This window comes from Perca fluviatilis, chromosome 20, assembly GCF_010015445.1.
Source record: "Perca fluviatilis chromosome 20, GENO_Pfluv_1.0, whole genome shotgun sequence".
NCBI classification, from domain to species: Eukaryota; Metazoa; Chordata; class Actinopteri; order Perciformes; family Percidae; genus Perca; species Perca fluviatilis.
The window spans coordinates 1,873,653-1,891,006 of record NC_053131.1 but is presented as its reverse complement, the minus strand read 5'-3'; the positions used below and the strand labels follow the sequence as shown (position 1 = coordinate 1,891,006).

At 45.7% G+C, this 17,354-nt stretch overlaps 11 non-coding genes and 24 pseudogenes across 11 annotated transcripts; all 35 read right to left on the bottom strand.

Annotated features, from left to right (window-relative positions):
* Positions 1-5,644: 5,644 nt before the first annotated feature.
* LOC120549910 lies at positions 5,645-5,764 on the bottom strand (annotated as a pseudogene).
* A 325-nt stretch (positions 5,765-6,089) lies between these two features.
* Positions 6,090-6,208, bottom strand: LOC120550367 (annotated as a pseudogene).
* A 104-nt stretch (positions 6,209-6,312) lies between these two features.
* LOC120550537 lies at positions 6,313-6,429 on the bottom strand (annotated as a pseudogene).
* A 765-nt stretch (positions 6,430-7,194) lies between these two features.
* On the bottom strand, positions 7,195-7,313 carry LOC120549988. Its single transcript, XR_005637481.1, has one exon. It is a non-coding gene; the product is annotated as a 5S ribosomal RNA (ribosomal RNA).
* Positions 7,314-7,416: 103 nt separating this feature from the next.
* On the bottom strand, positions 7,417-7,535 carry LOC120550216. The gene has a single exon (XR_005637688.1). It is a non-coding gene; the product is annotated as a 5S ribosomal RNA (ribosomal RNA).
* A 318-nt stretch (positions 7,536-7,853) lies between these two features.
* Positions 7,854-7,971, bottom strand: LOC120549933 (annotated as a pseudogene).
* Positions 7,972-8,949: 978 nt separating this feature from the next.
* Positions 8,950-9,068, bottom strand: LOC120550464 (annotated as a pseudogene).
* Positions 9,069-9,172: 104 nt separating this feature from the next.
* On the bottom strand, positions 9,173-9,291 carry LOC120550282 (annotated as a pseudogene).
* Positions 9,292-9,393: 102 nt separating this feature from the next.
* Positions 9,394-9,513, bottom strand: LOC120550217. The gene has a single exon (XR_005637689.1). It is a non-coding gene; the product is annotated as a 5S ribosomal RNA (ribosomal RNA).
* A 104-nt stretch (positions 9,514-9,617) lies between these two features.
* LOC120550109 lies at positions 9,618-9,736 on the bottom strand. The gene has a single exon (XR_005637586.1). It is a non-coding gene; the product is annotated as a 5S ribosomal RNA (ribosomal RNA).
* A 104-nt stretch (positions 9,737-9,840) lies between these two features.
* On the bottom strand, positions 9,841-9,959 carry LOC120550192. Its single transcript, XR_005637665.1, has one exon. It is a non-coding gene; the product is annotated as a 5S ribosomal RNA (ribosomal RNA).
* Positions 9,960-10,282: 323 nt separating this feature from the next.
* LOC120550166 lies at positions 10,283-10,401 on the bottom strand. The gene has a single exon (XR_005637641.1). It is a non-coding gene; the product is annotated as a 5S ribosomal RNA (ribosomal RNA).
* A 104-nt stretch (positions 10,402-10,505) lies between these two features.
* On the bottom strand, positions 10,506-10,624 carry LOC120550302 (annotated as a pseudogene).
* A 104-nt stretch (positions 10,625-10,728) lies between these two features.
* LOC120550179 lies at positions 10,729-10,847 on the bottom strand. The gene has a single exon (XR_005637653.1). It is a non-coding gene; the product is annotated as a 5S ribosomal RNA (ribosomal RNA).
* A 104-nt stretch (positions 10,848-10,951) lies between these two features.
* LOC120550351 lies at positions 10,952-11,070 on the bottom strand (annotated as a pseudogene).
* Positions 11,071-11,174: 104 nt separating this feature from the next.
* Positions 11,175-11,293, bottom strand: LOC120550440 (annotated as a pseudogene).
* Positions 11,294-11,398: 105 nt separating this feature from the next.
* Positions 11,399-11,517, bottom strand: LOC120550354 (annotated as a pseudogene).
* A 104-nt stretch (positions 11,518-11,621) lies between these two features.
* On the bottom strand, positions 11,622-11,740 carry LOC120550106. Its single transcript, XR_005637583.1, has one exon. It is a non-coding gene; the product is annotated as a 5S ribosomal RNA (ribosomal RNA).
* Positions 11,741-12,063: 323 nt separating this feature from the next.
* On the bottom strand, positions 12,064-12,182 carry LOC120550424 (annotated as a pseudogene).
* A 104-nt stretch (positions 12,183-12,286) lies between these two features.
* LOC120550414 lies at positions 12,287-12,405 on the bottom strand (annotated as a pseudogene).
* Positions 12,406-12,509: 104 nt separating this feature from the next.
* On the bottom strand, positions 12,510-12,628 carry LOC120550311 (annotated as a pseudogene).
* A 104-nt stretch (positions 12,629-12,732) lies between these two features.
* Positions 12,733-12,850, bottom strand: LOC120550411 (annotated as a pseudogene).
* A 326-nt stretch (positions 12,851-13,176) lies between these two features.
* On the bottom strand, positions 13,177-13,285 carry LOC120550444 (annotated as a pseudogene).
* Positions 13,286-13,387: 102 nt separating this feature from the next.
* On the bottom strand, positions 13,388-13,505 carry LOC120550298 (annotated as a pseudogene).
* A 104-nt stretch (positions 13,506-13,609) lies between these two features.
* On the bottom strand, positions 13,610-13,728 carry LOC120550333 (annotated as a pseudogene).
* Positions 13,729-13,832: 104 nt separating this feature from the next.
* On the bottom strand, positions 13,833-13,946 carry LOC120550395 (annotated as a pseudogene).
* A 325-nt stretch (positions 13,947-14,271) lies between these two features.
* On the bottom strand, positions 14,272-14,390 carry LOC120550230. The gene has a single exon (XR_005637701.1). It is a non-coding gene; the product is annotated as a 5S ribosomal RNA (ribosomal RNA).
* Positions 14,391-14,719: 329 nt separating this feature from the next.
* LOC120550481 lies at positions 14,720-14,839 on the bottom strand (annotated as a pseudogene).
* A 103-nt stretch (positions 14,840-14,942) lies between these two features.
* On the bottom strand, positions 14,943-15,060 carry LOC120550474 (annotated as a pseudogene).
* A 769-nt stretch (positions 15,061-15,829) lies between these two features.
* On the bottom strand, positions 15,830-15,950 carry LOC120549954 (annotated as a pseudogene).
* A 104-nt stretch (positions 15,951-16,054) lies between these two features.
* LOC120550533 lies at positions 16,055-16,173 on the bottom strand. The gene has a single exon (XR_005637742.1). It is a non-coding gene; the product is annotated as a 5S ribosomal RNA (ribosomal RNA).
* A 104-nt stretch (positions 16,174-16,277) lies between these two features.
* Positions 16,278-16,396, bottom strand: LOC120550340 (annotated as a pseudogene).
* Positions 16,397-16,500: 104 nt separating this feature from the next.
* On the bottom strand, positions 16,501-16,619 carry LOC120550130. Its single transcript, XR_005637606.1, has one exon. It is a non-coding gene; the product is annotated as a 5S ribosomal RNA (ribosomal RNA).
* A 323-nt stretch (positions 16,620-16,942) lies between these two features.
* On the bottom strand, positions 16,943-17,063 carry LOC120550343 (annotated as a pseudogene).
* A 107-nt stretch (positions 17,064-17,170) lies between these two features.
* On the bottom strand, positions 17,171-17,287 carry LOC120549935 (annotated as a pseudogene).
* Positions 17,288-17,354: the final 67 nt, after the last annotated feature.

The following is a 17,354-nucleotide window of genomic DNA, read 5'->3' as shown; positions in this document are numbered from 1 at the left end:
TCCCATCCAAGTACTGGCCCTTCCTTGCTTCGCTCGAGATCAAGCGAGATCGGGCATATTCAGCGATGGTATGGTCATAAGCCATTAGAGTAGGTGAACACAAGGTGTTTATACATGGTAAATTGAAAGTATACTTGTGGTATATAGAAGGAACGTAGCCCCTGCTGTTGTACAATGGGAATAAAGCTTACAGCACCGGGTATTCCCAGGCAGTCTCCCATCCAAGTACTGACCCACCCTACTCTGCTTAGCTAGGATCAGATGAGATGCGGGGCATGTTCAGGGTGGTATGGGGCCATTCAGAGCATGTGAACACAAGTTATTTAAGCATGGTAAAATTCAATTACACTTGTGGTATAAATTGGGAATTAGAGCCCCTGCTGTTGAAGTGTAGAATAAAGGCTTAGCGTCGGTATTCCCCAGGCAGTCTCCCATCCAAGTACTGACCTGGCCCTACAAACTTAGCTTCCAAGGATCAAGCGGGATCGGCCTGTTCAGTGTGGTATGGCCATAAAGCCACTAGAGCAGGTGAAAACAGGCTATTTAAACATGGTAAAATGCAATGACCTTGTTGTATAAATTAGAGCAGAGACCCTGCTGTTTAGAAGTGTAGAATAAAACCCCAGCACCGGGTATTCCCAGGCAGTCTCCATCAGTACGGCCCTACCGCTTAGCTTCGGATAAGCGAGTCGAGTATTCAGGTGTTGTTGTATGTTGAAAAGGTAGAAAACAAGATATTTATAGATGGTAAAATGCAATTACACTTGTGGTATAAAACAGGCGACCCCGTGTGTGTAAAATGGTAATAAACGGCACAGCACCGGGTATTCCCAGGCAGTCTCCCATCCAAGTACTGATCCGCCCTACCTTGCTTGCTTCCGAGGATCAAAGCAGATCGGGACGTGTTCGTGGTATGGCCGAGCTTAGAGTAGGTGAACACAGTATTTATACTGGTAAAATGCAGTATACTGTGGTATATAGAAGGCATAGCCCCTGCTGTTGTTAAAAGGGTAATAAATAGCTTACAGCACGGGTAATTTCCCCTTCCTTTCTACAGAGATCAACGGATGGTATTCGGTGGTATCGCCATTAAAGATGGTAAAACAAGTATTTATAGTGGTAAAATGCAATTACATGTGGTATAACAGAAGCAGAGCCCGCTGTTGTAAAATGTAATGTAAACAGCTTACAGCACCGGGTATTCCCACAGTCTCCCATCAGTACTACCCCCTACCTTACTTCGAGATCAAGCGCGAAGTGTTAGTTGGTATGCGTAAGCCATTAGAGTAGGTGAACACAAGGTATTTTACATGGTAAAATGCAAGTATACTTGTGGCATATAGAAGGACTACCCTGCTTTGTAAAATGGTAATAAACAGCTTACCAGGGTCTATTTCCAGCAGTCTCCCATCCAAGTACTGACCTCCTACCTTAGCTTGAGGACAAGCGAGATGCAGTGTTAGGGTGGTATGGCCGTAAGCCATTAGAGCAGGTGAAAACAGATATTTATAGATGTAAATGCAATGACACTTGTAGTATAAATTAGAGACTGGCACCCTGCTGTTGAAGTGTAGAATAAACCTACAGCACGGGTATTGCCAGGCATCTCCCATCAAGTACTGACCCGCTACCTTGCTTAGCTTCGAGATCAAAGCGAGATCAGCATTATTCAGGGTGGTATGGCGTAAGCCATTAAAGATGGTGAAAACAAGATATTTATAGATGGTAAATGCAATTACACTTGTGGTATAACAAGGAAGCGAGCCCCTGCTGTTGTAAAATGGTAATAAACAGCTTACAGCACCGGGTATTCCCAGAGTCTCCCATCAAGTACTGACCGGCCCTATTGCTTGAGGATCAAGGGGTCGAGGTATTCAAGGTTGTATGGCGTAAGCCATTAAGAAGGTGAAAACAAGATATTTATAGATGGTAAAATGCAAGGAACCTTGTGGTATAAATTGGGGCACAGACCCTGCTGTTAAAAGTGTAGAATAAAAGCTTACAGCACCGGGTATTCCAAGGCCAGTCTCCCATCAAGAACTGACCGGCCCTACTTGCTTAGCTTTGGGATCAAAGCGAGATGGGGTATTTGGTGGTATGGTTGTAAGCCATTAAGGTAGGTAACAAAGGTATTCATACATGGTAAAATGCAAGTTATACTTGTGGTATATGAAGGAGCATAGCCCTGCTGTTGTACAATGGGGATAAACACCTGGGTATTCCCAGGCAGTCTCCCATCAAGTACTGACCGGCCTACCGGCTTGAGATCAAATGGATCGGTATTCAGGGTGGTATGACGTAAGCCATTAAAGAAGGTGAAAACATGTATTTATAAATGGTAAAATGCAAGTATCTTGTGGTGTTATAGAAGGGCTAGCCCCTGCTGTTGTAAAGGGTAATAAACGGCTTACAGCGGGGTTATTCCCAGGCGTCTCCATCAAGTGCTGCCCCCTACCTTGTAGCTGAGGATCAAGCGAGATGGATGTTCGTGGTTATGCGTAAGCCATTAGAGCAGGTGAAAACAAGATATTTATAGATGGTAAAATGCAAAGACACTTGTGGTATAAATTAGGGCACAGACCCTGCTGTTGAAAGTGTAGCTACGCCTTTGGGTATTCCCAGGCGATCTCCCATCCAAGTGCTGACCCGACCCTACCTTGCTTGGCTTCGGGATCAAGCGGGGTCGGGCATGTTCAGTGGTAATGGTGTGCCATTAGGTAGGTGAACACAAGGTATTTATACATGGTAAAATGCAAATTATACTTGTGGTATATGGAGGACATAGCCCTGCTGTTGTACAATGGGAATAAAAGCTTACAGCACCGGGTATTCCCAGGCGGTGTCCCATCAAGTACTGACCAGCCCTACTCTGCTTGGCTTCGAGGATCAGATGGGGGTGGGGTCGGTTGGTATGGGCGTAAGCCATTAGAGCATGTGAACACAAGTCATTTAGCGATGGTAAAATTCAATTACACTTGTGGTATAAATTAGGAGTAGGGCCCTGCTGTTCAAGGTGTAGAATAAAACACAGCCTTCGGTATTCCCAGGCGTCTCCCATCCAAGCCTGACCTGCCCTACTAAACAGCTTCAGATCAGGCCGAGATCAGGACTATTCAGTGTGGAATGGCCTGGCCACTAGGAGCAGGTGAAAACAGGCTATTTAAAGTGGTAAATGCAATGACACTTGTTGTATAAATAGGGCAGGACCCTGCTGTTGAAAGTGTAGAATAAAAGCTTACACGCCGGGTATTCCCAAGGCGTCTCCCATCCAAGGTACCGACCCCCCTATCTTGCTTAGTTCGAGGAGTTAGAGTTGGTAGGTGTAAAGCGTAGGTGTGTGTCTATAGTGGTGAATGCCAAATTATACTTGTGGTGTATAAGAAGAGACACCCCTGCTGTTGTGTATGGAATAAGGCTACCACGTATTTCCCAGGCAGTCTCCCCATCCATACTCCTTGCTTGCTGAGATCAGTGATGTGTTAGGTGTATGGGTACTCCCAATGAGTAAGTACCTATTTATGCTGGTATTCATTTATTGTGGTGTAGCTGCTCTGTTGAAGGTGTAGAACTTACCACCTATTACTCTCCCTCCGTACTACCTTAGCTTCAATCAAGAAGATCGTGTTCATGTGTATGTTGTATCTTATGTGTTTACTTTTCTTCTTATGGGTCTGCTGTTAAGTGTTCACCACGTTTACTTCTCCCCCTCCTGCTATCTTTATTTATAATGGTAAATCCACTTATTGATGGTAATAGAAGCGCTCTTGTTGTAATGGTTACATGGTATTCCTGTCCCATCCATCTCCACCCTCTCCTACAGCTCAGGAATCAGCGAGATCTGGTATATGTGGTATGTATTGTACATATTTATTGAGTGTGGTAAATGCTTGCCTTGTGGTATATGCCTTGTGTAAATGAGTGTTCACGCTTCCATAATTGTTCCATCTCCCATCCAAGTATGACCCCTTTGCTCAGATCAAGGAATAGGGGTGTTCAGCAGTGGTATGTGTGTTAGTAGGTATAAGGTATTTATTGTTATGTATTTTGTGGTATATAACTGTGTTGTAATGGAATACTACACACGTTATTCCCAGCATCTCAATCCTCACCCCCTCTTGTTAGCTTCGATCAAAGCGGCGGTATTCGTGTGGTATGGCCGTGGCCTTGGAGGGTGACGATATTTATAGTTGGTAAAATGCAATGACACTGTGGTATAAACAGAGGCCCCCTGCTGTTTGTTTGGTGATAAACCTTACAGCACGGGTATTCCCAGGCGGTCTCCCATCAAGTACTGTTCGCCCTTCTTCAGATCAACGAGGTTGGGCGTGTTCGGTGGTATGCCGTAAATCGTAAAAGAAGTGAAAATATGTATAGTGGTAAAAAAATGCGACTTGTGCGGTATATAGAGAAGGGTACCTGTGTTGTAAATGGTAATAACACGCTTGGGGGGTATTCCAGCAGTCTCTCCAAGTACTACACCTACCTTGCTAGCTTCCGAGATCAAACTAGGTCGGTGTTTGGGTGGTATGGGTAAACCAATTAGAGTGTGCATAAGGTATTTAATGGTATGCAAGATACTTGTGGTATATAGGACACCCCTGTGTTAGGTACTGGGCTCTTCGCACCCGGGTGTTCCCGCGTCGTCCCAGTACTACCCCCCTACTCTGCTTAGCTTCCAGATCTGAGATGGGGCTGTTCATGTTGTATGGTCGTAGCCATTAGAGTGGTGAACACAAGGTATTTATACATGGTAAAATGCCGTATACTTGTGGTATATAGAAGGAGCGAGCCCTGTTTTTGTACAAATGAATAAAAAGCTTACAGCGCGGGTATTCCCAGGCAGTCTCTCCATCAAGTACTGACCCAGCCCTATCTGCTTAGCTTCCCGAGATCAGATGAGATCGGCCTGTTCAGTGTGGATGAGCGTAAGCCACTAGAGCAGGTGAACATCAAGTTATTTATGATGGTAAAATTCAGTGCACTTGTGGTATAAATTGGGAGTAGAGCCCTGCTGTTGAAAGTGTAGAATAAAATTACAGCACCGGATATTCCAGGCAGGCTCCCATCCAGAGTCTGACCCAGGCTCTACTCTGTAGCTTTTAAGATCAAACGAGATCACTGTTCAGTGTGAGGTCCATAAGCCAACAGGTGAAACAGCTATTTATAGATGGTAAAATGCAGTTACTTGTGGTATATTAGAGCAGAGCCCTGCTGTTCGTAAAATGGTAATAAACAGCTTACAGCATCGGATATTCCAGGCAGTCTCCCATCCAAGTACTGACCCCCTCTTAGCTTCCGAGATCAAACGAGTTGTTCAGGTGTATGCGTGCCATTAAAGTAGGGTAACAAAATATTTATAGATGGTAAAGTATGCTATTGTGGTATAAATAGGACAGAGCCCCTGCTGTTGTAAAATGGTAATAAACAGCTTACAGCACCGGGTATTCCAAGCAATCTCCCATCAAAGTACTACCCGGACTTCTACTTCTAGCTTCCGAAGATCAAAGCGAGGCAGGTTGTCAGGGTGGTATGGCGAGCGCCATTAAGAGTAGGTGAACACAAGGTATTTATGCATGGTAAAATGCAAGTATACTTGTGGTATATAGAAGGAGCATAGCCCCTGCTGTTGTACAATGGGAATAAAAGCTTACAGCACCAGGTATTCCCAGGCAGTGTCCCATCGGAGTTCTGACCCAGCCCTATTCTGCTTAGCTTCCGAGGATCAGATGAGATTGGGCATGTTCAGGGTGGTATGGCCGTAAGCCATTAGAGCATGTGAACACAAGTTATTTAGCGATGGTAAATTTCAATTACACTTGTGGTATAAATTAGGAGTAGAGCCCTTGCTGTTGAAAGTGTAGAGATAAAAAGCTTACAGCACCGGGTATTCCCAGGCAGTCTCCCATCCAAGTACTGACCCGCCCTACCGGTTAGCTTCCAAGATCAGACGAGATCCGGCCTGTTCAGGGTGGAATGGCCATAAGCCACTAGAGCAGGTTAAAACAGGCTATTTATAGATGGTAAAATGCAATGACACTTGTGGTATAAATTAGCAGCAGAGACCCTGCTGTTGAAAGTGTAGAATAAAAAGCTTACAGCACCGGGTATTCCCAGGCAGTCTCCCATCCAAGTACTGACCCGGCTCTACCTTGCTTAGCTTCCGAGATCAAACGAGATGGGGCGTGGTCACGGTGGTATGGCCTTAAGCCTTTAGAGTAGGTGAACACAAGGTATTTATACATGGTAAAATGCAAGTATACTTGTGGTATTTAGAAGGAGCATAGCCCCTGCTGTTGTACAATGGGAATAAAAAGCTTACAGCACCGGGTATTCCCAGGCAGTCTCCCATCCAAGTACTGACCGGCCCTACCTTGCTCAGCTTCCGAGATCAAAGCGAGATCGGGTGTTCAGGGTGGTATGGCCGCAGACCTTATAAGAAGGTGAAAACAAGATATTTATAGATGGTAAAATGCAATTACACTTGTGGTATAAACAAGAAGCAGAGCCCCTGCTGTTGTAAAATGGTAATAAACAGTTTACAGCACCGGGTATTCCCAGGCAATCTCCCATCCAAGTACTGCCCGGCCCGTCCTTGCTTTGCCTTCGGGATCAAAGCGAGATCGGGCTGTTCAGGTGTAGTTGGCCGTAAGCCATTAGAGTAGGTGAACACAAGGTATTTATGCATGGTAAAATGCAAGTATACTTGTGGTATATAGAAGGAGCATAGCGCTGCTGTTGTACAATGGGAATAAAAGCTTACAGCACCAGGTATTCCCCAGGCAGTTCCCCATCCAAGTTCTGACCCAGCCCTATTCTGCTTAGCTTCCGAGATCAGATGAGATTGGGCATGTTCAGGGTGGTATATGGCCGTGCGCGCAGACCATGTGACACAAGTTATTTAGCGATGGTAAAATTCAATTACACTTGTGGTATAAATTAGGAGTAGAGCCCTTGCTGTTGAAAGTGTCGAATAAAAGCTTACAGCCGGGTATTCCCAGGCAGTCTCCCATCCAAGTACTGACCCGGCCCTACCGGCTTGGCTTCCAAGATCAGACGAGATCCGGCCTGTTCAGGGTGGAATGGCCATAAGCCACTAGAGCAGGTTAAAACAGGCTATTTATAGATGGTAAAATGCAATGACACTTGTGGTATAAATTAGCAGCAGAGACCCTGCTGTTGAAAGTGTAGAATAAAAGCTTACAGCACCGGGTATTCCCAGGCAGTCTCCCATCCAAGTACTGACCCGGCCCTACCTTGCTTAGCTTCCGAGATCAAACGAGATCGGGCGTGTTCACGGTGGTATGGCCGTAAGCCTTTAGAGTAGGTGAACACAAGGTATTTATACATGGTAAAATCCAAGTATACTTGTGGTATATAGAAGGAGCATACCCCTGCTGTTGTACAATGGGAATAAAAAGCTTACAGCACCGGGTATTCCCAGGCAGTCTCCCATCCAAGTACTGACCCGGCCCTACCTTGTTCAGCTTCCGAGATCAAACGAGATCGGGCGTGTTCAGGGTGGTATGGCCGCAAGCCATTAAAGAAGGTGAAAACAAGATATTTATAGATGGTAAAATGCAATTACACTTGTGGTATAAACAAGAAGCAGAGCCCCTGCTGTTGTAAAATGGTAATAAACAGTTTACAGCACGGGGTATTCCCAGGCAATCTCCCATCCAAGTACTGACCGCGCCCTTGCTTTGCTTCGAAGTTAAAGGAGATCGGGCGTTCAGGGTGGTATGGCCGTAAGCCATTAGGTAAGTTGAACACAAGGTATTTATACATGGTAAAATCGCAAGTATACTTGTGGTATATAGGAGCATAGCCCCTGCTGTTGTACAATGGGAATAAAAAGCTTACAGCACCAGGTATTCCCAGGCAGTGTCCCATCAAGTTCTGACCCGCCCTACTCTGCTTAGCTTCCGAGGATCAGATGAGATCGGGCATGTTCAGGGTGGTATGGCCGTAAGCCCATTAGAGCATGTGAACACAAGTTATTTAGCGATGGTAAAATTCAATTACACTTGTGGTATAAATTAGGAGTAGAGCCCCTGCTGTTGAAAGTGTAGAATAAAAGCTTACAGCGGGTATTCCCAGGCAGTCTCCCATCCAAGTACTGACCCGGCCCTACCGCTTAGCTTCCAAGATCAGACGAGATCCGGCTGTGGGGTGGTATGGCCATAAGCCACTAGAGCAGGTTAAAACAGGCTATTTACAGATGGTAAAATGCAATGACACTTGTGGTATAAATTAGGAGCAGAGCCGCTGCTGTTGTAAAATGGTAATAAACAGCTTACAGCCGGCACGGTATTCCCAGGCAGTCTCCCATCCAGTACTGACCCGGCCCTACCTTTCGCTTCCGAGATCAAACGAGATCGGACGTGTTCCGGTTGTATGGCCGTAAGCCATTAGAGCGGGTGGAAACAAGATATTTATAGATGGTAAAATGCAAAGACTACTTGTGGTATAAATTAGAGAGCACAGACCCTGCTGTTGAAAGTGTAGAATAAAAGCTTACAGCACCGGGTATTCCCAGGCAGTCTCCCATCGGAAGTACTGACTCGGCCCTACCTTGCTTAGCACTTCCGAGATCAAACGAGTCGAGGTGTTCGGGGGGTATGGCCGTAAGGCCATTGAAGAAGGTGAAAACAAGATATTTATAGATGGTAAAATGCAATTACACTTGTGGTATAAACAAGAAGCAGAGCCCCTGCTGTTGTAAAATGGTAATAAACAGCTTACAGCACGGATTTCCCAGGTAGTCTCCCACATCCAAGATACGGCTGTTCTTGCTTAGCTTCGAGATCAAAGCCGAGATCGGGTGTTCAGGGTGGTATGGCGGTAGCCGGTTAGAGTAGGTGAACACAAGGTATTTATACCTGGTAAAATGCAAGAATATACTTGTGGTATATAGAAGGAGCTGCCCTGCTGTTGTAAAGGGTAATAAACAGCTTACAGCACCGGATATTCCCAGGCAGTCTCCCATCCAAGTACTGACCCGGCCCTACCTTGCTTAGCTTCCGATATCAAACTAGATCTGGCGTGATCACGGTGGTACGTCCGTAAGCCATTAGAGTATGTGAACACAAGGTATTTATACATGGTAAAATGCAAGTATACTTGTGGTATATAGAAGGAGCATAGCCCCTGCTGTTGTAAAATGGTAATAAACAGCTTACAGCACCGGGTATTCCCAGGCAGTCTCCCATCCAAGTACTGACCCGGCCTTACCTTGCTTAGCTTCCGATATCAAACGAAATCGGGCGTGTTCAGGGTGGTATGGCCGTAAACCATTAGAGCAGGTGAAAACAAGATATTTATAGATGGTAACATGCAATGACACTTGTGGTATAAATTAGGGCACAGACCCTGCTGTTGAAAGTGTAGAATAAAAGCTTACAGCACCCGGGTATTCCCAGGCAGTCTCCCATCCAAGTACTGTCCCGGCCCTACCTTGCTTAGCTTCCGAGATCAAACGAGATCGGGCATGTTCATGGTGGTATGGCCGTAAGTCATTAGAGTAGGTGAACACAAGGTATTTATACATGGTAAAATGCAAGTATACTTGTGGTATATTGAAGGAGCATAGCCCCTGCTGTTGTACAATGGGCATAAAAAGCTTACAGCACCAGGTATTCCCAGGCAGTCTCCCATCCAAGTACTGACCCGGCCCTACCTTGCTTAGCTTCCGAGATCAAACGAGATTGGGCGTATTCAGGGTGGTATGGCCGTAAGCCATTAAAGAAGGTGAAAACAAGATATTTATAGATGGTAAAATGCAATTACACTTGTGGTATTAACAAGAAGCAGAGCCCCTGCTGTTGTAAAATGGTAATAAACAGCTTACAGCACCGGGTATTCCCAGGCAGTCTCCCATCCAAGTACTGACCCGGCCCTACCTTGCTTAGCTTCCGAGATCAAACGAGATCGGGCGAGTTCACGGTGGTATGGCCTTAAGCCTTAGAGTAGGTGAACACAAGGTATTTATACATGGTAAAATGCAAGTATACTTGTGGTATATAGAAGGAGCATAGCCCCTGCTGTTGTACAATGGGAATAAAAAGCTTACAGCACCGGGTATTCCCAGGCAGTCTCCCATCGAAGTACTGACCCGGCCCTACCTTGCCTGCTTCGAGATCAAAAACGAGATCGGTATTCAGGGTGGTATGGCCGTAAGGCATTGAAGAAGGTGAAAACAAGATATTTATAGATGGTAAAATGCAATTACACCTGTGGTATAAACAAGAAGCAGAGCCCCTGCTGTTGTAAATTGGTGATAAACAGCTTACAGCACCGGGTATTCCCAGGCAGTCTCCCATCCAAGTACTGGCCCGGCCCTACCTTGCTTAGCTTCCGAGATCAAACGAGATTGGGCGTGTTCACGGTGGTATGGCCGTAAGCCATTAGAGTAGGTGAACACAAGGTATTTATACATGGTAAAATGCAAGTATACTTGTGGTATATAGAAGGAGCATAGCCCCTGCTGTTGTAAAAGGGTAATAAACAGCTTACAGCACCGGTTATTCCCAGGCAGTCTCCCATCCAAGTACTGACCCGGCCCTACCTTGCTTAGCTTCCGATATCAAACTAGATCGGGCATGTTCACGGTGGTATGGCCGTAAGCCATTAGAGTAGGTGAACACAAGGTATTTATACATGGTAAAATGCAAGTATACTTGTGGTATATAGAAGGAGCATAGCCCCTGCTGTTGTACAATGGGAATAAAAAGCTTACAGCACCGGGTATTCCCAGGCAGTGTCCCATCCAAGTACTGACCCAGCCCTACTCTGCTTAGCTTCCGAGATCAGATGAGATCGGGCATGTTCAGGGTGGTATAGCCGTAAGCCATTAGAGCATGTGAACACAAGTTATTTAGCGATGGTAAAATTCAATTACACTTGTGGTATAAATTAGGAGTAGAGCCCCTGCTGTTGAAAGTGTAGAATAAAAAGCTTACAGCACCGGGTATTCCCAGGCAGTCTCCCATCCAAGTACTGATCCGGCCCTACTCTGCTTAGCTTCCAAGATCAGACGAGATCCGGCCTGTTCAGTGTGGAATGGCCATAAGCCACTAGAGCAGGTGAAAACAGGCTATTTATAGATGGTAAAATGCAATGACACTTGTGGTATAAATTAGGAGCAGAGACCCTGCTGTTGAAAGTGTAGAATAAAAAGCTTACAGCACCGGATATTCCAAGGCAGACTCCCATCCAAGTACTGACCCGGCTCTACCTTGCTTAGCTTCCGAGATCAAACGAGATTGGGCGTGTTCACGGTGGTATGGCCTTAAGCCATCAGAGTAGGTGAACACAAGGTATTTATACATGGTAAAATGCAAGTATACTTGTGGTATATAGAAGGAGCATAGCCCCTGCTGTTGTACAATGGGAATAAAAAAACTTACAGCACCGGGTATTCCCAGGCAGTCTCCCATCCAAGTACTGACCCAGCCCTACTCGGCTTAGCTTCCGAGATCAAACGAGATCGGGCGTGTTCAGGGTGGTATGGACTTAAGCAAATAGAGCAGGTGAAAACAGGCTATTTATAGATGGTAAAATGCAATGACACTTGTGGTATAAATTAGGAGCACAGACCCTGCTGTTGAAAGTGTAGAATAAAAAGCTTACAGCACCGGGTATTCCCAGGCAGTCTCCCATCCAAGTACTGTCCCGGCCCTACCTTGCTTAGCTTCCGAGATCAAACGAGATCGGGCATCTTCACGGTGGTATGGCCGTAAGCCTTTAGAGTAGGTGAACACAAGGTATTTATACATGGTAAAATGCAAGTATACTTGTGGTATATAGAAGGAGCATAGCCCCTGCTGTTGTACAATGGGAATAAAAGCTTACAGCACCGGGTATTCCCAGGCAGTCTCCCATCCAAGTACTGACCCCGCCCTACCTTGCTTAGTTCGAGAATCAAACCGAAGTCGGGTATTCAGGGTGGTATGGCCGTAAGCCATTAAAGAAGGTGAAAACAAGATATTTATAGATGGTAAAATGCAATTAAACTTGTGGTATAAACAAGAAGCAGAGCCCTGCTGTTGTAAAATGGTAATAAACAGCTTACAGCACCGAGTATTCCCAGGCAGTCTCCCATCCAAGTACTGATCCAGCCCTACCTTGCTTAGCTTCCGAGATCAGACGAGATGAGTCGTGTTCAGGGTGGTACGGCCGTAAGCCATTAGAGCATTTGAACACAAGTTATTTAGAGATGGTAAAAATCAATTACGCTTGTGGTATAAATAAGGAGCAGAGCCCCTGCTGTTGTAAAACCGGAATAAAAAGCTTACAGCACCAGGTATTCCCAGGTAGTCCCCCATCCAAGTACTGACCCAGCCCTACTCTGCTTAGCTTCCAAGATCAGACGAGATCCAGTCTGTTCAGTGTGGAATGGCCATTAGCCACTATAGAAGGTGAAAACAGGGTATTTATAGATGGTAAAATGCAATGACACTTGTGGTATAAATAAGGAGCAGAGACCCTGCTGTTGAAAGTGTAGAATAAAAAGCTTACAGCACCGGGTATTCCCAGGCAATTTCCCATCCAAGTACTGACCAGGCACTACCTTGCTTAGCTTCCGAGATCAAACGAGATCGGGGGTGTTCACGGTGGTATGGCCGTAAGTCAATAGAGTAGGTGAACACAAGGTATTTATACATGGTAAAATGCAATTACACTTGTGGTATAAAGACGAAGCAGAGCCTCTGCTGTTGTAAAATGGTAATAAACAGCTTACTGCACCAGGTATTCCCAGGCGGTCTCCCATCCAAGTACTGACCCGGCCCTACCTTGCTTAGATTCCAAGATCAAACGAGATCTGCGTGTTCACGGTGGTATGGCCATAAGCCATCAGAGCAGGTGAAAACAAGATATTTATAGATGGTAAAATGCAAAGACACTTGTGTTATAAATTAGGAGCACAGACCCTGCTGTTGAAAGTGTAGAATAAAAAGCTTACAGCACCGGGTATTCCCAGGCAGTCTCCCATCCAAGTACTCCGGCCCTACCTTTGTATGGCTTCGAGATCAAAGGGTGAGTCAGGCGTGTTCACGGTGGTATGGCCGTAAGCCATTAGAGTAGGTGAACACAAGGTATTTATACATGGTAAAATGCAAGTATACTTGTGGTATATAGAAGGAGCATAGCCCCTGCTGTTGTAAAATGGTAATAAACAGCTTACAGCATCGGGTATTCCCAGGCAGTCTCCCATCCAAGTACTGACCCGACCCTACCTTGCTTAGCTTCCGAGATCAGGCTTATTCAGGGTGGTATGGCCGTAAGCCATTAAAGAAGGTGAAAACAAGATATTTATAGATGGTAAAATGCAATTACACTTGTGGTATAAAAGAAGCAGAGCCCCTGCTGTTGTAAAATGGTAATAAACAGCTTACAGCACCGGGTATTCCAAGGCAATCTCCCATCCAAGTACTGACCGGCCCTACCTTGCTTTGCTTCCGAGATCAAACGAGATCGGGCGTGTTCAGGGTGGTATGGCCGTAAGCCATTAGAGTAGGTGAACACAAGGTATTTATGCATGGTAAAATGCAAGTATACTTGTGGTATATAGAAGGAGCATAGCCCCTGCTGTTGTACAATGGGAATAAAAAGCTTACAGCACCAGGTATTCCCAGGCAGTGTCCCATCCAAGTTCTGACCCAGCCCTACTCTGCTTAGCTTCCGAGATCAGATGAGATTGGGCATGTTCAGGGTGGTATGGCCGTAAGCCATTAGAGCATGTGAACACAAGTTATTTAGCGATGGTAAAATTCAATTACACTTGTGGTATAAATTAGGAGCAGAGCCGCTGCTGTTGTAAAATGGTAATAAACAGCTTACAGCACCGGGTATTCCCAGGCAGTCTCCCATCCAAGTACTGACCCGGCCCTACCTTGCTTCCGAGATCAAACGAGATCGGTCGTGTTCACGGTGGTATGGCCGTAAGCCATTAGAGCAGGTGAAAACAAGATATTTATAGATGGTAAAATGCAAAGACACTTGTGGTATAAATTAGGAGCACAGACCCTGCTGTTGAAAGTGTAGAATAAAAAGCTTACAGCACCGGGTATTCCCAGGCAGTCTCCCATGCAGGTGTACTTCGGCCCTACCTTGCTTAGCTTCCGAGATCAAACGAGGTCGGGCTGTTCACGGTGGTATGGCCGTAAGGCATTGAAGAAGGTGAAAACAAGATATTTATAGATGGTAAAATGCAATTACACTTGTGGTATAAACAAGAAGCAGAGCCCCTGCTGTTGTAAAATGGTAATAAACAGCTTACAGCACCGGATATTCCCAGGCAGTCTCCCATCCAAGTACTGACTCGGCCCTACCTTGCTTAGCTTCCGAGATCAAACGAGATCGGGCGTATTCAGGGTGGTATGGCCGTAAGGCATTGAAGAAGGTGAAAACAAGATATTTATAGATGGTAAAATGCAATTACACTTGTGGTATAAACAAGAAGCAGAGCCCCTGCTGTTGTAAAATGGTAATAAACAGCTTACAGCACCGGATATTCCCAGGCAGTCTCCCATCCAAGTACTACTTCGGCCCTACCTTGCTTAGCTTCCGAGATCAAGCTAGATGTGGCGTTGTTCAGCGGTGGTGCGTCCGTAAGCCATTAGAGTATGTGAACACAAGGTATTTATACATGGTAAAATGCAAGTATACTTGTGGTATATAGAAGGAGCATAGCCCCTGCTGTTGTAAAATGGTAATAAACAGCTTACAGCACCGGGTATTCCCAGGCAGTCTCCCATCCAAGTACTGAACCGGCCTTACCTTGCTTAGCTTCCGATATTAAAGCGAGATCAGGCGTGTTCAGGGTGGTATGGCCGTAAACCATTAGAGCAGGTGAAAACAAGATATTTATAGATGGTAACATGCAATGACACTTGTGGTATAAATTAGGAGCACAGACCCTGCTGTTGAAAGTGTAGAATAAAAGCTTACAGCACCGGGTATTCCCAGGCAGTCTCCCATCCAAGTACTGACCGGCCCTACCTTGCTAGCTTCCGAGATCAAAGCGAGATCGGGCATGTTCATGGTGGTATGGCCGTAAGTCATTAGAGTAGGTGAACACAAGGTATTTATACATGGTAAAATGCAAGTATACTTGTGGTATATTGAAGGAGCATAGCCCCTGCTGTTGTACTATAAGGTATAAAAAGCTTACAGCACCAGGTATTCCCAGGCAGTCTCCCATCCAAGTACTGACCGCGCCCCCTACGCAGCTTACGAGATCAAAGCGAGATTGGCGTATTCAGGGTGGTATGGCCGTAAGCCATTAAAGAAGGTGAAAACAAGATATTTATAGATGGTAAAATGCAATTACACTTGTGGTATAAACAAGAAGCAGAGCCCCTGCTGTTGTAAAATGGTAATAAACAGCTTACAGCACCGGGTATTCCCAGGCAGTCTCCCATCAAGTACTGACCCGCCCTCCCTTGCTTAGCTTCGAGATCAAAGCGAGATCGGGCGTGTTCCGCGGTTGGTATGGGTTAAGCCTTAAGAGTAGGTGAACACAAGGTATTTATACATGGTAAAATGCAAGTTATACTTGTGGTATATAGAAGGAGCATAGCCCCTGCTGTTGTACAATGGTAATAAAAGCTTACAGCACCGGGTATTCCCAGGCAGTCTCCCATCCAAGTAGACCGGCCCTACCTTGCTTAGCTTCCGAGGATCAAAGCGAGCGGTCGGTATTCAGGGTGGTATGGCCGTAAGGCGTTGAAGAAGGTGAAAACAAGATATTTATAGATGGTAAAATGCAATTACACTTGTATGGTATAATAAGCGGCAGAGCCCCTGCTGTTGTAAAATGGTGATAAACAGCTTACAGCACGGGGTATTCCCAGGCAGTCTCCCATCCAAGTACTGACCCGGCCCTACCTTGCTTAGCTTCCGAGGATCAAGCGAAGTTGAGCGTGTTCACGGTTGGTATGGCCGTAAGCCATTAGAGTAGGTGAACACAAGGTATTTATACATGGTAAAATGCAAGTATACTTGTGGTATATAGAAGGAGCATAGCCCCTGCTGTTGTAAAATGGTAATAAACAGCTTACAGCACCGGGTATTCCCAGGCAGTCTCCCATCCAAGTACTGACCCGGCCCTACCTTGCTTAGCTTCCGAGATCAAACGAGATCGGGCGTGTTCAGGGTGGTATGGCCGTAAGCCATTAGAGCATGTGAACACAAGTTATTTAGCGATGGTAAAATTCAATTACACTTGTGGTATAAATTAGGAGTAGAGCCCCTGCTGTTGAAAGTGTAGAATAAAAAGCTTACAGCACCGGGTATTCCCAGGCAGTCTCCCATCCAAGTACTGACCCGGCCCTACTCTGCTTAGCTTCCAAGATCAGACGAGATCCGGCCTGTTCAGTGTGGAATGGCCATAAGCCACTAGAGCAGGTGAAAACAGGCTATTTATAGATGGTAAAATGCAATGACACTTGTGGTATAAATTAGGAGCAGAGACCCTGCTGTTGAAAGTGTAGAATAAAAAGCTTACAGCACCGGGTATTCCCAGGCAGTCTCCCATCCAAGTACTGACCCGGCTCTACCTTGCTTAGCTTCCGAGATCAAACGAGATCGGGCGTGTTCACGGTGGTATGGCCGTAAGCCATTAGAGTAGGTGAACACAAGGTATTTATACATGGTAAAATGCAAGTATACTTGTGGTATATAGAAGGAGCATAGCCCCTGCTGTTGTACAATGGGAATAAAAACTTACAGCACCGGCTTTCCCAGGCAGTCTCCCATCCAAGTACTGACCCAGCGCCCTACTGCAGCTTCCGAGATCAAAACGAGATCGAGTGTTCAAGGTTGGTATGGGCGTAGGCAAATAGAAGTAGGTGAAAACAGGCTATTTATAGATGGTAAAATGCAATGACACTTGTGGTATATATTAGGAGCACAGACCCTGCTGTTGAAAGTGTAGAATAAAAGCTTACAGCACCGGGTATTCCCAGGCAGTCTCCCATCCAAGTACTGTCCCGGCCCTACCTTGCTTAGCTTCCGAGATCAAAGCGAGATCGGGCATGTTCCGCGATGGTATGGCCGTAAGCCTTTAAGTAGGGGTGAACAAGAGGTATTTTATACATGGTAAAATGCAAAGTATACTTGTGGTATATAGAAGGAGCATAGCCCCTGCTGTTGTACAATGGGTAATAAAAGCTTACAGCACCGGGTATTCCCAGGCAGTCTCCCATCCAAGTACTGACCCGCCCTACCTTGCTTAGCTTCCGAGATCAAGGCGAGATCGGGCGTATTCGGGTGGTATGGCGTAAGCCATTAAAGAAGGTGAAAACAAGATATTTATAGATGGTAAAATGGATTAAACTTGTGGTATAAAGAAG